This window comes from Urocitellus parryii, chromosome 8 (genome assembly GCF_045843805.1).
Source record: "Urocitellus parryii isolate mUroPar1 chromosome 8, mUroPar1.hap1, whole genome shotgun sequence".
NCBI classification, from domain to species: Eukaryota; Metazoa; Chordata; class Mammalia; order Rodentia; family Sciuridae; genus Urocitellus; species Urocitellus parryii.
In genome coordinates this window covers 118,187,607-118,202,924 of record NC_135538.1, presented here as the reverse complement: position 1 = coordinate 118,202,924, position 15,318 = coordinate 118,187,607, and the positions used below count along the sequence as shown (strand labels likewise).

At 43.0% G+C, this 15,318-nt stretch overlaps 1 pseudogene; it reads left to right on the top strand.

The window, feature by feature from the left end:
* The first annotated feature begins 2,254 nt into the window (after positions 1-2,254).
* LOC113175607 (butyrophilin subfamily 1 member A1-like) lies at positions 2,255-13,626 on the top strand (annotated as a pseudogene).
* Positions 13,627-15,318: the final 1,692 nt, after the last annotated feature.

Genomic DNA, 15,318 nt, shown 5'->3' with positions numbered 1-15,318 from the left:
GCTCTGCTGCCTTCTTCCTGGTAAAGAGAGTGATGTCCAGAGGGCAGGGCACACTCTGCCCAGGCTCCTTTTGTAAGCTTTCACTTTAGATATTGGAAGGAGCCAGAGAGGGGCTGCTCCTATGACTGGGAGTGCTTAGTGGGGGTCCCAGTTTCAGAGACTCTGCAGAGATCACTGCAACTTATGTCCAGCTCTGCCTTTTCCCCATTTCCTCGGGACCAACTGCCTCTTGGAAGTAAGGAATATGGGGCCTCAGCATTAGACTGAGAAGCAGATGATTGGGCTCTGAGAGCAGCTTGAGGCAGTTGCAAATTCTGAGAGAAGTTTTGGGGCCTTCTGGGGTCCTTGTGATTCTGATCTATCTCCACCTGCTGTGTTTTGAATGCTTCTGGAAGTCACAGCCTTTCATAGGGGGGAGATCAAAGAAGCAGGTAAATTGGCTTTGAAGACACTTGTGACCTAAGAGGAGGAAACCAGGGAGAAGCTGGTGGCAGGAAGGAACAGAGGATCAGGTGGTGGCACAGGAAGTGGTGTATGGGTAAATGGAACAGTTTTGATCTAGGAAGACCCAGGGAAGCTTAATGAGGGTTCTTCCTTTATTCACTTGTTTTAATGATATTATTGTAAAATTTTCTGGGACTAGGCCCTGTTCTAATTACATGTAGTGACTATAAATTCTCATCATTTTCATTACAATCTTGGGATATAGATGTTGTAACTATGCCCATCATACAGATAAGAAAACTGAGGCCAAGAAGTTCATTTTGAGAGTGGCTGAGCCTGGAGGGCAGCATAGAAGATGTCTCCCAGAATTTATTTTTCCTTATACCACAGACTGCCTTCTCCCTGCTCCTTCCAAACAGTAGGTGATGTGGGGTCTTTTTTCTGACTAGGGCTCTTTTATCTCTATGCTCTGTCTCCAGGAATGGTCCCTTACCTCTCAGGCAGAAATCTTTCTCAAAGAAACAGAAGGCAAGGACAATCCTGTTGGTGGGGAAGTGCTTGGCACCTGCCAAATGAAGCCCCATATCTGAGCCCACAGTGGAAGAGATGGGGCTGAGATTCAGGTTTAGGTGAACTCCATGTCTAAGAAAGCAGGACAGGGTTCTGGGCTCCTGTGATGGGCACCACAGCCTCCTTGAGAATGTGTGTGTCTCTGACACTGCCCAGGCCAAACCTGGGCATAATTAGGGGGAAGAACAAGAGCAAAGTAGGAGCAGGATGTCATTCCTGATAGGGGCCCTGAATCTGGGCCCTCCTTTCTGGGAGAGTCATGAGTGGTGAATAACCGAGAGATATAGGAATCGTTTTCACCACACAGCTCCAGGTATGGGGAAAGAAAAGGCCAAGTAGAGCTGCCCTGTGTTTGGGGTGGGAAAGAAAGGAACAGTTTCTTACCAGATAATTCTATGGTTTCTTGGTCCCACAGTCTTCTCAAAAGAGCTGGAAGGATCCTGGGCTCAGCTGTTTGTCAGTGTCAGGGTTGTGGGGGGCTCAGCACCCTGTTAGTATGATGTGCTAATAGGAAATGCTTTGCTCCAGCAGGGGACTGCTGTCCAGCCCTGAGCCCTGCTCTCTATGCTGAGGTGCTGGAGCTCTGGGCTGGACCTGCCTCCTACCTGCAGGTCTTGGCCCTCATCCCCATCTCTCTCCCCAGCTCTAAAGATATGGAAGGGTGCTGCAGTCGCTCCTTGCTCTGCTGTCTCACTTCCCTGCTTCTCCTTGTCCAGCTGTCCATGGGTAAGTGTCCCCATCTGTCTTCCTTTGTGGTTTTAAAAAGCAAGATATGAAAACATTTGAAAATATATTTTCCCTCATTTTTTCTTGCCATTTTTTTTGTGTGTGCTGCAAGCATTCATTCATTCATTTTATCCCTGAAATATTAATGAAATGTTGATTGTTAGGTGCTATTCTATGAAAGCATCAGACAGAAATCTTGTCATAAATTTTACCTTCTGGCAGGAGATAGTGATAATAATTGCAACTAGGCAGAGAGGCCTAAGTGTGTTGGAGGAGATGACCATGATGGGAAATACAGCAGGGCAGGGTGTGGGCATTCAGGGGCATGTAGGCAGGTATGGGCAGGCAGCAGTGTTCAGTGAGGTGGTGTGTAGATGGGAACATCATGCAGGAGAAGGAGGAGTGAGTTGTAGGACCATTTGGAAGGAGGATTCCTGCAGGGGGAGCCTGTGCAGAGCTGGCAGTGTGCTGAGTGTGAGGAAGCACAGAGGCCAGTGTTGCTGGACTAGAGCCCATGGGGAGAGAAGCCACAGGTAAGTTCAGAGGGGTCTTGCCTTGTGTTGCCTGGGGAGTAGTGGGGAGCCATGTGGAGGCTTTGAGCAGAGCAGCAACATGGATTAGCTCATGTGTTAAAAGGATCACTGAGGTCAGGATTCCTAGTCATCCTCCAGTTGAGATTTAATGGTGGCTGAGACCAGAGTGGAGTGGCACAGGGTTTGAGAGTAGCTCTTTGGAAGCGCATTGCAGATATTCCACAGAGGAGTCATGTGGTAGCCTCAGAAGACCAAGAGCACCATGGGGTGGAGAGTGAGGTGAACTTGCTTCTTGAACATACAGTGATGGGAGTTTTCGTGAATGAGGAGAGCAGGATCTTCATGGCAGTAATTAGCATTTGACTCTGTGTTTTAATGTACATATATATTTCTCTCCTCCATCATTGGAGGAGAAAAATATAGAATGAAGTCAAAAAATTAAAATTGGAAGAGGGGAATTTCCTGGGTGTGGCTGAATGACCACAGTCTGATCTCACTGTAGGTGTGCTCTTTTTGTGTTTCCAGCTTTGTCCTGAGACAGGGCAATTTAGGCCTGGTGTTCCGAAGGTGTGCTCCCCAGACCACCCTTGGAACTCCTTGTACATGCACGTTCATTGGCCCACCCCAGATCTAGTGAATTAGACGGTCTGGATTGGGCCCAATGATGTGTGCTCTATAAGGCATCCTAGTGGTTCAGGTGCATAAATGCTTGAGAACCACTGAATTAGAAATTACTTCATAGAAGGGTCTGGGACCAGGAGCAGATGCCAGTGAGGGAGTGTCTTTGGCATCATTTTAGGTCCACATCATATGATCAGAAAATCTATTCCAATCCATCAAACCTCGGGTATCATCTCATGTGGCCCCTGCCCCAGCTTTCCTGGCCTTCCCACCTGATAGTGTGTGTTCTCTGTTTTTTGGTCTGTGTCTCTCTAGCTTTTTCCCCCATGTCTGTGTCCACAGAGCAGTTCCAGGTTATTAGCCCTGATTGCCCCATTGTGGCAGTGCTGGGAGAGGATGTCATACTGCCCTGTGCCCTAGTCCCAGGCATCAATGCAGAGAACATGGAACTGAGGTGGTTCTGCATCAATTATCACAAGCAGTGTTCATGTACTGGAACAAATGGGAACAGACTGAGGAGCAGATGGCTGAGTACAGAGGGCGGACCTCACTGGTGAGGGACTTCCTCACCCAGGAGCAGGCTACTGTGCACATCCACAAGGTCCAGGTTTCTGACAATGGAATGTATACCTGCTCCTTCAGACATGGAGGCTTCTCTGAAGAGGCTGATTTGGAACTAAGGGTGGCAGGTTAGTTAATTGATATCTATCCTGGAGACCTTGGGAGTACTGGGTTTGGTGGGAATATCAGGGATCATCTAATTTAGCCTCACATTTAATAGGTGAAATAGAGAAAAAAATGGTTCATTCAGTTTTTCATTGATCAATACAAACACTGTAGATTGGGCGTCTCAAATATGGGGGGACATATTCTGTGCACCAGAGATATATCAGTATAGCATAGATCCCACCAGTGAGGAGTTTACCTTCTAGAGACAAAGGAAGAATAATTATAATAAATAATTCAGTACAACATGTGATAAGGTGATAAGTACTTAAGAGAAAAGACCAAGTAGAATTAAAAAGGGGGCTCAGGATGTGGGCTGCGAATTTAGGACAAGCTGCAGTGTTATATAGAGTCCAAGGCAGAGCCTTACTGACAGTCTGAGCAAGGTTCAAAGGAAGTAGGTATTTAGCCAGGGGGCTATCTGGGGGAGGGGCAGAATTTAACACTGAGGGAGCACCTGGAATGAAACCTTTGAGTTAGAAATATTGTTGATTGTTCTGGGTATAATGAGGCCATCATGGTTGGTAGGAGGAATGAGGAGGAGGATGGTAACAAGTAGCAATGATGGAATAAAGAGATGGTCCTCTAATAACACCACTCTCAGGTGTCAGGATGAAGTCATTAGGAGTGGACACCTGGGCTGATACAAGAGCCCTGGATGTTGATGGGCTGGAAGGTGAAAAGGCAGAGGGCATACAACATGGTGATTGTGGCTACTTGCATTTTACCAGATAGTTCTTGGGATTGAGTGTATGGGACTTGAGGGTCTCAGATGGTGGAGTTTGGGGAGAATTGTTGGAGAGAAAGGCAGTTACCAGGTCAGTAAAGGCTTTGTGTGCTGTGTTATTGAGTTTGGATGCAGAGTAGGGGGAATCCTAAACAGAGCCATGCTGGGAATGCTCATGTTGGCAATTGTGAATGGATGGATGGGAGGTGAGAAGAAGGAGGCATGGAGTGCAGTTATGGTGTGGAGAGAATGAGTGCCTGACCTGAGGCATGGCACTGGGGTGGGGGAGGAGGTGTCAGACAGGTTTAGAAACCAGATTCAACTGAGTAGACTTGTGAGCACAAAATTTGGAGGGGGAAGAAAATACTTGAGAGACTTTCAGAATTTTATTTAAAGCATTTGTTGTTTCATGGCAGGACTATTGATAATTATGTGTCAGTTCTACTGCTGTAATTATGCTGTGTAACAGCCACAATTTCAGGTGTGTTTGGCAATAAAAATGTATTTAATTTAGGCACTAACCAAATTCAACTAATTGGGACTGATCTTGGCTAATAATCACCTGGGTTTAGTTATGCATACTTGGTTATATTTCATAAATATAATTAAAAACAAAATCTCCCATACTAGGAGAAAATACTTTTAATATTGATTGAGCATCAAACCAGAATGATACATATCATGCATTATCTCCTAAGGAATTACACAACCAGAAAGGAATTTCATCTTTCTTTTTATAGCCTGTATACTTGTTTTCAAGATGAACAATAAGTAATTCTCTACTAAGAGGGCTCAAAGCAATTTGTTCTGCATATGTCATTCTAAATTTACCTGATAGTTTGGAGACCATCCGTACCATATAACAGGCTTTATCTGGAAGAAGAATAAACTCCTCCAGCTTTATGACATGAGGTGGTTTTACAGCTTGGAACAAGATGCCCACATAAGTTTGACTCCTACCTTTACACAGAAAAGGGGCCAAAGGGTTGGTATCTTCCCTGATGTTTACATTTCAAATAAATGATTCCCAGATCCTTGAGAAAGAAATTCCTTAGCTACAAAGCTGGCAAAATCCTAGCCAGTTTTCAAAATCATGTGTAAACATTTCAAATGAGGAGAAAGTGCCATTGTGTAATTGCAGTTTCTCAAAGCAAATGGTAGAATAAAAAGAGAAGAATCTTCTTTTATTCAACAGGGAGAATTGAGATTTTCACTTTTATTTTTCATTTGTTCTTAAGTCAGCTGAAACATTCACCAGGTGCACCTTGGTTAAGTGTGCTCACGTTTCAGGTGGTCATTTGACTGAACTAGGGCAGCTGAAGCAGGTGGACCAGCAATGTCACATGATCCATCCTCAACTGGGTAGCCCAGGATTGTCCTCCTGTGGGAATGGCAAGGTTCAAGTGCTTTTCAAACTTCTGTGGTCACATTAGCTAATTTTTCATTGCCAATTTGAATCCCATGACTGGGCCCAGAGGCAAAAGGTAAAGGCAGTAAAAAGTGGAAGTGGAAGAACTGACTATAAATAAGGGTGAAGAATTGGGATTTTTAATAATCATTTTATCACAAGTGGTCCAAATTATGAAGTCAGTTTTGGAGTTTTGAGTTGAAACGTTTGTGAGGAAACCTGGTAGAGATAACTCATGGGAACATGGGTGTAGGGGAAGAGAATTCAGGAAACTAAGTAGTCATGCAATACAATTTTGGAAGTGATATACACAAAGAGGCAGATGTCCCAGGAGAGTGTGTGAGGTGAGAAGACTGAGATTCATGGAGGGAGCCTTGGGACCAAATTCTTCCTGTTGCCTCTGGCCTCACAATTTTGGAAAAGAGCCCACTGCCCTATGTGGATCATGCTCCTCGTTTAATTCCCTCTGGTAGGTGACCCTTCTGATAGAACCCCCAGAATTCAACATGGAAAACCTTCCCCCTGAAGTTGTGTAACTCGTAGGCAACTCTGGGGTCTCAGGGCCCAAGGAGGCCTCCTGGGGCTCCATAGCTTCCTTCCTTCCAGGGATGGGTGCTGATCCTCAAGTGCACATAGAAGGGCCAGAAGAGGAAGAAGTGTGTGTGATGTGCAAAGCCTCAGGATGGTTCCAAAAGCCCCAGGTGCAGTGGAGAGACCTCAGTGGAAAGAAGTCCCCAGCGCTTTTTGAAGCTCACACCCAAGACAGTGAGGAGCTGTTTAGTGTGGAGGCCACTCTGGTGGTGAGAGACAGTTCTGTGGGGAATGTGACCTGCTCTGTCCTCAACCCTGTCCTGGGCCAGGAGAAGGCCATGGCTATTTATATCCCAGGTCAGTGCTGCTTCCCACTCCCAGCAGAGCTGTGGGGAGGGCTGGCCTCTCTGAGTGTGCTGGCTCTCCTGGGTGTGCCCCTGACCTGCTGTCTGCCTGGCCACAGAGCCCTTCTTCCCTCAGGCTTCTCCCTGGAAGCCAGCATTTGCTGTGATCCTGACCATGCTGGGGCTCCTACTCTTGGGGTCTTGTTATTTTATCAGAAAAGAACATTCCAGAAGGAGGTAGAAAAAGGAGCATCTGCGGCAGCTTAAGGAGGAGGAACAGCAGGCAAAGGAAGAGGCGCTGAAGGCCATTGGTAAGACCCCACAGGGCAAGGGCAGACCTGGTGGTGAGTGGGGCAGCTGACAGGGGCCAGAGTCTGGGGTCCAGCTCTCTAGGGACACCCATGGTCCTGGGCCCTGAGGAGGTGACTGAAGAGATTAAAGGGGATAGGTAGAGTCAGTGGGGTTGGGTGGGTTTGAAGTTAGAAATTCAATAAACAGAAACATTTTCCTGGGGTTTTTCAGGTACACAGTCTTTCCTTTTCTTGGGGATGGGCGTTCATGCTGTTTTTCATTTTCTTTCAGATGAACTCCAGGCAGATATCAGCAAGTTCTGCTTTCCTGCCTGAATTTTGTATGTTTCTTTGTTAGCAGACATTCTAGTTCCTAGCTCCCCTATTTCTTGTGTTGTTTTTCAGATCATAGAAAAGCTGCTTATCTGTCTGGTAAGTGACTCTCCAGGCATCTCTTGTTTTCTTATCCTACCTGGTGTCCCATCTCCTACTTTCTATCTAGGCAGACATTTGGGTCCCCGTACATGGGAAGCTAATTGGAAGCTAGTGGAAGCCAGAACCCTGCTCCCTGAGCTTTCCTAGCTGTTGGCTGCTATTTCCTACCTAGAGCTTGGAAACTTGGGTGTGATGGTGGCCCCTTGTCTGTCATGTATTCTGCATCTCATTTCAACCTTGGCTTCCCCACGTTATATTGTTCAGGAAGCCATCCATGAATTATTTGAGGGTCTTCTTTAGTTTTGGCAGTCAGGAAGGTTTTAGGATTAACCTTGGAAACTATCTGTGGCTCTCCCATGCATTAGATTTCCCAAGACACATAACCTTTATCCACAACCTACTAGATAACCTCATAGTAGCTGTGGAGGTGGGTGTAACCCTTTGGGAACTGGACAGCCCACCTATAACCTTTTTGGTGAAGGACATTCTATGGAAGGCCTTTGATGTTCCCTGATATAAAAAAAAAAGCAAGCATGGGCTCCATTTTGCAGGTTTAGAATAGAAGCTCGATCTGTATGATCGACTACCCTGTCCCACCCCTGCTTTCTAAAAATATTTTCTGTGTCCTGTAGTTTTTTTCATCATTTTATTTTTCTTAGGTTTCATTTTGCAGCCAGCATATTCCACTTATGGGAACCACATTACCATCACCTGTGTGGGTCTCATGTGAGAATATGAATTTTTAGCTTTCAGTGCATCTAGCTGTTGGTTTGCACTTAGAAGCTTAAAGGCAAATACTAAAAGTTTGTTAAATTATCTGTATAAGTAAATGGAGTCATTAAGTTTAGGAATGTGACCTTCTGTTCATCTCCCAACAAATCACCATTGAGAGATTATTTTTTCTCCAGCTCCCAAAGGTGCTAATCCAAGTAGGCTGCCCACTACAAGTGAGGATGTGGCAGAGTAAACCAAGTACTTCTTGAAATAGTGGTTCTTATTCTCTAGAAAAATTTCACCTGTGAAAAGTGGGGTTTTTAAAATTTATTTTTATTTTTTTTTTTGGTTGTAGTTGGACACAATACTTTTATTTTATTTATTTATTTTTATGTGGTACTGAGGATTGAACCCAGGGCCCCGCATGTGCAAGGTGAATGCTGAACCACTGAGCCACAATCCCAGCCCCCAAAGTTGGGTATTTTTACCGAAGAACTCACCTTACATTCCTGTCTTTAAATCATTCTTCATTTTTGGTAATTTCCCAAATTATTTTTTTATTTTTACTTTTTTATTTTGTGGTGGTTAGTGTGAATCTGGTGCCTCCTGCATGCTAGGCAAGCCCTCTACCATGGGCTACATTCTCACCCCTTTCCAAATATATCTTTGCCAGAGAAGGCCTGGATATAATAATATCTCTGACAATTGTTGAGTAAATTATATTTTATCCTCTCAAATATATACACACATAGTATAACTTTTATCCTTAGTAGCAAAACTGAATAAAGAGAGATAGAATATGGACTTTTATGAGTTTTGAGGCAGATAGTTTTCTGACAGAGAGCAAGGAGTGGAACAGTGGTAGAAGTTGGCTTGTCAAGCAGCCATCTTGATCTGTGGTCCAGGGAATTTCCCACAATACCCTGCAGTCCCTGAAAACTGTATGAGGCCATCTCCTTTCTGGCTCTCTTCTCCTGTGGGTAGTCTCATCTTTAGAATGGAGGGAGGTCAGGGCAGGTACATTCATGCTGAACAGGCTTGTTTTAGCTGTGGTCTCACCACCATGTGTTCCCTTTCAGCCTGGAAGAAGGCCCACCTGTATGCAGGTAAGTGACTCTGATGTTTCCTTGGCCTTCTCTCCTCCTGGCTCCTCCTCTGCCTTCTGTATCAGTGGCCTCCACCCAGGATGGGATGGGTTTTCATGCTCTCTCTTCTCTAATTTGTTTCCCACCCCTCCCAGTAAACACTTTTAACTTCTCTTGGTTTTTTCTTTAATAATCGTCACACATCAATCTGCCCTGTCTCCAAACTAACCAAAAGCCAAGAAAAATAGGAAAGCAAAATTCTCCTAAAAGGAGAGAAAAATGATTATAACTTGTACTGGAAGATCACAAGGACTTTTCCTTGGGTTTGGACCACAGAACTCACCTCACATTTCTGTATTTTAATCATGCTTCATTTATTTTATTTTATTTTTTTACTTTTAGGTGGACACGATATCTTAATTTTATTTTTATGTGGTGCTGAGGTTCAAATCCAGTGCCTCTCACATGCTAGATGAGCACTGTACTACTGAGCCACAACCTCAGTCATAAATAATTCTTCATTGTTGGTAATTTCCAAAATGTCTTTTTTAATTTTGATTTTAGTTTTTCATGTTCTGGAGCTAAGGAATAAACATATTCTAGGCCCACCATATACTGCAGGCTAGCATTAGTTGCAGATCTTGAAAACATCAGGTTCAACTGGTATTTGTTGTTGGTGCAGTGACACTGGAGAGTTCAGTTGTGAGGAGAGCCTGGATGGAGCAGGGTTGCAACTGGGGATAGGATTTGCTGGTCTCTATAAAATTTCAGAAATCATATTTGACAGCTTAGGACTTACATCTTTCTAATGTGGGGCCTTGGTTCTGTATTCTCTTTACCCCAGATTCATACTGTTTAGGTCCAGGTTTGGTTTTCTTCTTTCTTCCTGTTCGTTGGTAATTGGTCTCCTCTCAGCCACCTCATGCTCTGACTTGCTGTCGTAGCTGGGTTTCTTCTGAGCACCTTAATTGTTGAGAAATTAGTTTTTGGTATTCTGAGTTTGGGGTCCAGGATGCTTAGGGGGTCTGGAACCACTTGAAAGTATATGCAAAGTTCTGTGTTTGTGTTTCTGTTATAGGAACAAAATGAAATTAATAATGTTCACAAAAATTTCTCTGCTTTTAAGAGAATTTTGCTTTGTTGAGCTTGATCTTGGAGATATATATATATATATATATATACACACACACACCTTTATTTTATTATGTATTTGTTATATATTATATATTATAATATATAATATATGATATATAAATATATTATATATTTATATTAATGATATATTATATATATATATTTTTTGATTCATGAAAATTATAAAGGGAAGAATCTGGAGATGTTAAAATTGTTTACGTGAGGAAGGGTGTGGAACAAATGAGAGAAGAAAAGATGATGTGGAAAGAGTGAGGAGGTGAGAAGGAAAGTAGAGTGCTCAAGATTCATGTATTAATTTTAGGTGTGCTGAAGCAGTGAGAGATGGAAAATCACATCCTAGGTGGTGTGAATTGAGTGTGAAGAGGATTTGCGGGTTAATTGTGTGCATGAAATATAACCAACTCCTTGACATATCTTTGAGAGATTTCAGTGAATACATTGTGTGTGTGTGTGTGTGTGTGTGTGTGTGTGTGTGTGAATTCCATTAAGCCATTTCCAAGTGATTATCTCATTGAGTTTTCCTGTAATAGTGAGACCACTTCAACCTTCCAGAGCAGTTAGGACAGGCACATGCTAAGGCAGTTTCCAATGCAATGAAAGATTGTCCAGAGGACTCTTTAACTCTGGGGGTGAGTTTAGGACCTGTGCCATCTGAATTTGTCTAATATGCCCTTTCTTCTTTGGTTGTATCTTTTTTACATCAGGGATGTAGACTGTGAGAGACAGAGAAGTGTGAGCCATGGCATCAAGGAGGCTTTGGGATCAGATGTATGAGGAACACTCTGAGAATCTTAATAATTTTTCTGAGGACAAGTTTATTTAAAAAAGAAGTATCAAATAGTCTTTTTTATAACCATCTCCCCATTACTTGATGAATTAATGTCTATATGTTTTCATGTATAACTTGCATACTCTTTTATTTTGTATGGATAAACACTATTACTATACTAGAATCCACACTTTCATATTGATAGGTCCATAGTGTGAGGTGGACAAATGTCTGATCTCATCTTGTTTATGAAATTGTAACAATGAGTTATAAACTAAAATTTTCTGTGGGAATTATGTGAACAGTGCATTATAAGGCACACAGCATAGTACTTGATACACTGGGAAGTCTCAAAGTTTTTTTTTCTTTCAGTCCTTCTCTTTTTCTCCCCTGTCTGCTTCTTTGACCTCCCTTTGCTTCTCCTTTGATAATCTCAGTCAGTTAGTATATATAAAATTATAATTCTATACCAACTAATGAGTTGGTGAAAAATGAGCAAAATTTACTTTTCTCCAAAAATCATCTGGGTCTGCTCAGCCATTTTATATGATCTAGTTTCTATCAAGCAACTCAACAAAGATGGAAATAGCAATGTATGTGATTGAACCTGTATTAGTGGAAATGGAGGGCACAAATTTAAACACAAATCTTTAAGAAAGAAAAGATCTTGTTTATTTATTATTTTCATCATTCTGATCTTGTTCCTGAGGCTTTGGGATCTCTGCCCTGTTGGAGGCAAAAGCTTTTCAAATGAAGACATTTTCAAGTGTGTGACATATGTAGAATTTGCTTTGGTCAATGACCTTCCTATCTTCTTCCCAAAAGAGAGTATGGAAATTGGAGGAGACTTATATGGCCTTGGGACAGTGGGGGAAGAGGGACCATGTGTTTTCTCTTAGTTATTTCAGGTCCTCATCATCAGGATGCTAGTGTGAAGTGTTTCATAAGACCCTTGGTTTGGTGTCTCCTGAGAAAAGGCAGGGCTCATCTCATTGCTTGGTCTCCTTTCTCCTGACCCTGAAGTAAAGTCCAAGGTCTGTGTCACTTATTCCTGGTTGCCATTAGGCTTTTTCCTATGACCTTCAGACATTTACTGGTTCACTGACTCACTGGGCACCTATATGTCTCTTCATTTTCTAGCAGAGCATGTTATATTTTCTGGGTCCTCAGCTTCCTGTGTGCAGGAAACAGGCAGTTTTATGTTTTCTGCAAGCACATTTCTCTGCCAGTACTTTGTTCTATGTTGGGTGTGTCACCTATGTAGGCATATTAGTTTTCTATTTGCTGTCAAATTACTACAAAATTAGTGACTTAAACCAACACAAATATATTATCTTACATGTTTGTAGGCCAGAAGTCCAAGAAGGTGTGGACAAGGCTGTGTTCCTTTCTGGAGGCTGTTGTCTTGTGCGGTTTCTAGAGGCCATCTGTATTCTCTCATTTGGAGTCCCATTCTTCCATCTTCAAAGCCAGCAGCACAGCATATTTTTGACCTTGTTTCTGTTTCTCTATCTGCTTCTCCAACACAGCCAAGAAAGGTCTGTTTTACAAGTGTTTATGTTATTCATTTGGATTGATCCAGAGAATCCAGAATAATCTCCCCTTACTCAAGAACCTGAATCTTAATCACATTGATAAAGTTGCCTAGTCATATATTTAACATATTCACACACTCTGGAGTTTAGGAATATGGGTTCTATCATAGCTGGAAGCTTTAAAACTCTTCAGGCAATTCTTATGGTAGGCAAATGATTAGGTCCAATATTTTTGGGTTCTCCCATATCTGTAAGGATGCTTTTCTCCTATTTGTCTGTGAGAAGTGTAAGAAAAGTCACTAGTGTTGACCTCTCACTGGATATATTTGTTTCCTGTTTTGAACTTCTTTCCCTTCCATCTTAAAACCCTCTCCATTGCCACCTAAATGGGTAAGATTTCGCTGAGTTCCCTACACTCATGATTTATTGTCATCCTCCAAATTCAACTAAGCTGGATGTAATTCTCTACTCATGGCTTAGAATTAACCTTACAAGTTCAGCATAGTCAGTTCTTTATAAGTAAATGGAGGTCTTAGAAATTTTGATAACCTCAATTGTATCACAAGATGACCTAGTTGTTAGGATGGTTGTGTGTCTGTATCTTGAGAAGGTATTATTTGGTAGTTAAATCTGAACAGTGACCTTTCATATTGACATCCAGCATTTTGATCCTGGGGTGTTAAGCTTTTTGGCTTAGTCTTCATGGAAGGCTGCAACAGGATGTGTGAGCGGTGTGTGTGTGTGTGTGTGTGTGTGTGTGTGTGTGTAAGAAATAAATACAGCAGCTGAATATTTTCTCACAGATTTTCCCTTCTTCCTCCCACATTGCTGTTTCAGAAGACTGAATGCTGACCTTGATGTGTAGAGACTCTGCAAATCCCTGATATGAGATCTGTGTTCTCTTGTAGATTGGCAGAAGGAACAATTACAAGCCTGTGAGTGACTGTGTGCTTCTAGATGTTCCTCCTGTTGCCCTCATGGTTTCTGGCGTCTCCTTAAATTCTCTGTGGTGATTCAGGTGCTGGCATCACCAATGGTGTTGATGTGGCAGAAGTGATGGTCACAATACTGGTACTGGTTCTCAAGGGACCTGTCACAAGTCTAACCCCCAAATAAGTCTCTGGCTCCTTTCTCCTGGTTGAGGACATGGGCTTGAGTTATAAGACTCGTATCTCAGGAAGCTTACCCCCTCCTCAGCTCAGGCAGCAATGTGGCTGGGGAGGCTGTGTGCTTTGTTTTGGGGCAGGGGAGGACTTTGCATGTTCGATAACTCTCTCAACAGGGCCTGTCACTCTGGATCCAGAGTCTGCTCACCACAGATTTTCTGTTTGTCGTGAAAAGATGTGTCTGACCTGGAAGGATCCCTGTGTGTATCATGATTAAAAATGCAGTGTGTTGGGTCTTGAGGGCATCACATCAGGAAGATGGTTCTTGGAAGTGGAGATAGAGAATGACCTCATAAGCAAGTGGACTCTGGGAGTCTGTAGGAAAGATGTGAGCAGAACAGGCTGGCACAAGGTAGTACCAGATAGGGTGTTTTGGGTCATGGGGCACTTTAACAATAGATATTTTGCCTGGACTGGTTCTATGACTTTGTAATCTTCTAGGCAGGATCTTTGCAGAGTGGGGGTCTTCCTGGCCTACAGTGAAGGGAGTGTCTCCTTCTATAACATGATGTCTGGTTCTCACATTTTCTCTTTTCCTCCAAATTCCTTCTCTGGAACTCTCTTTCCATACTTCATGTTTATGTATGGAGATGTGTCCATGTCAATCTGCTGTATGCCAAGTGAGTCTGAGGGGCTCCCTATACCCCTTCACAATTCACCTCTTTTGGAGGAGATCCTGAGCACCCCAACAGAGAGGATCAGCTTGGGCTGTGGTGTTGATGGTGCTCCCCCAGAGGCTGAATCTCCATTACTTCCCTGACATTCCAAGGTTTTATCTTCATAGTGTCCCTTGCTGTCTATGATCCTTTACTCTGGCTGTTCCTTTGGCTACAGACTCATGTGGCAAAATCCCCTGAGATGATGCTTATGAGGCTTAGTGGGCTTTTCCTCCTGTTCTTTGTTCAGACTTTAGATGTGTGAGAGTTCTGTTCATGTCTTATATTCAGGTAGCAGAAGATAAAAGTTGACTGTTTTGTAACTGGTTTAGGGAATATGGAATTTAACTCTGAGGATATATATCAGACAGGTGTGTCAGCACATTCATGTAGTCCCATCTAATGGGGAGGCTGAGGCAAGAGGATCACTTTAGCACATACATTTGAGACCAGGTAGGGCACATACTGCTACTCTATCTCAAAAAAGAAAAAAAATCAAACAAAGGGGATACCCCAATACTGGACTTGAATGTTTGTATAGGAACCTTGAGGTTGTGAACAGTCCCCTGTTCTATTTTTGCAGATTTGTACTATCAGATGATAGAAGTTTATTATCCAGAAATTTCCAAGGAAATGATTAGTCTGTTAGTCACCTTTTGTTCTCTGTGAGAAAATCAACCTATAAGGAGGAGAGATTTATTTTCTTCACAGTCTTAGAGGTTTCAGTCCTTAGTCACCTGGCTTCATTGTTTCTGAGGCAGAATGTCAGTCATATCATGACAGGGAGCAGGTGGTGGAGTGAGTGTGTTACCTATGGCAGATAGAAGGAGAGAGAGAGAGAGAGAAGAGAAGAGGAGGGGAGGGGAGGGGAGGGGAGGGGAGG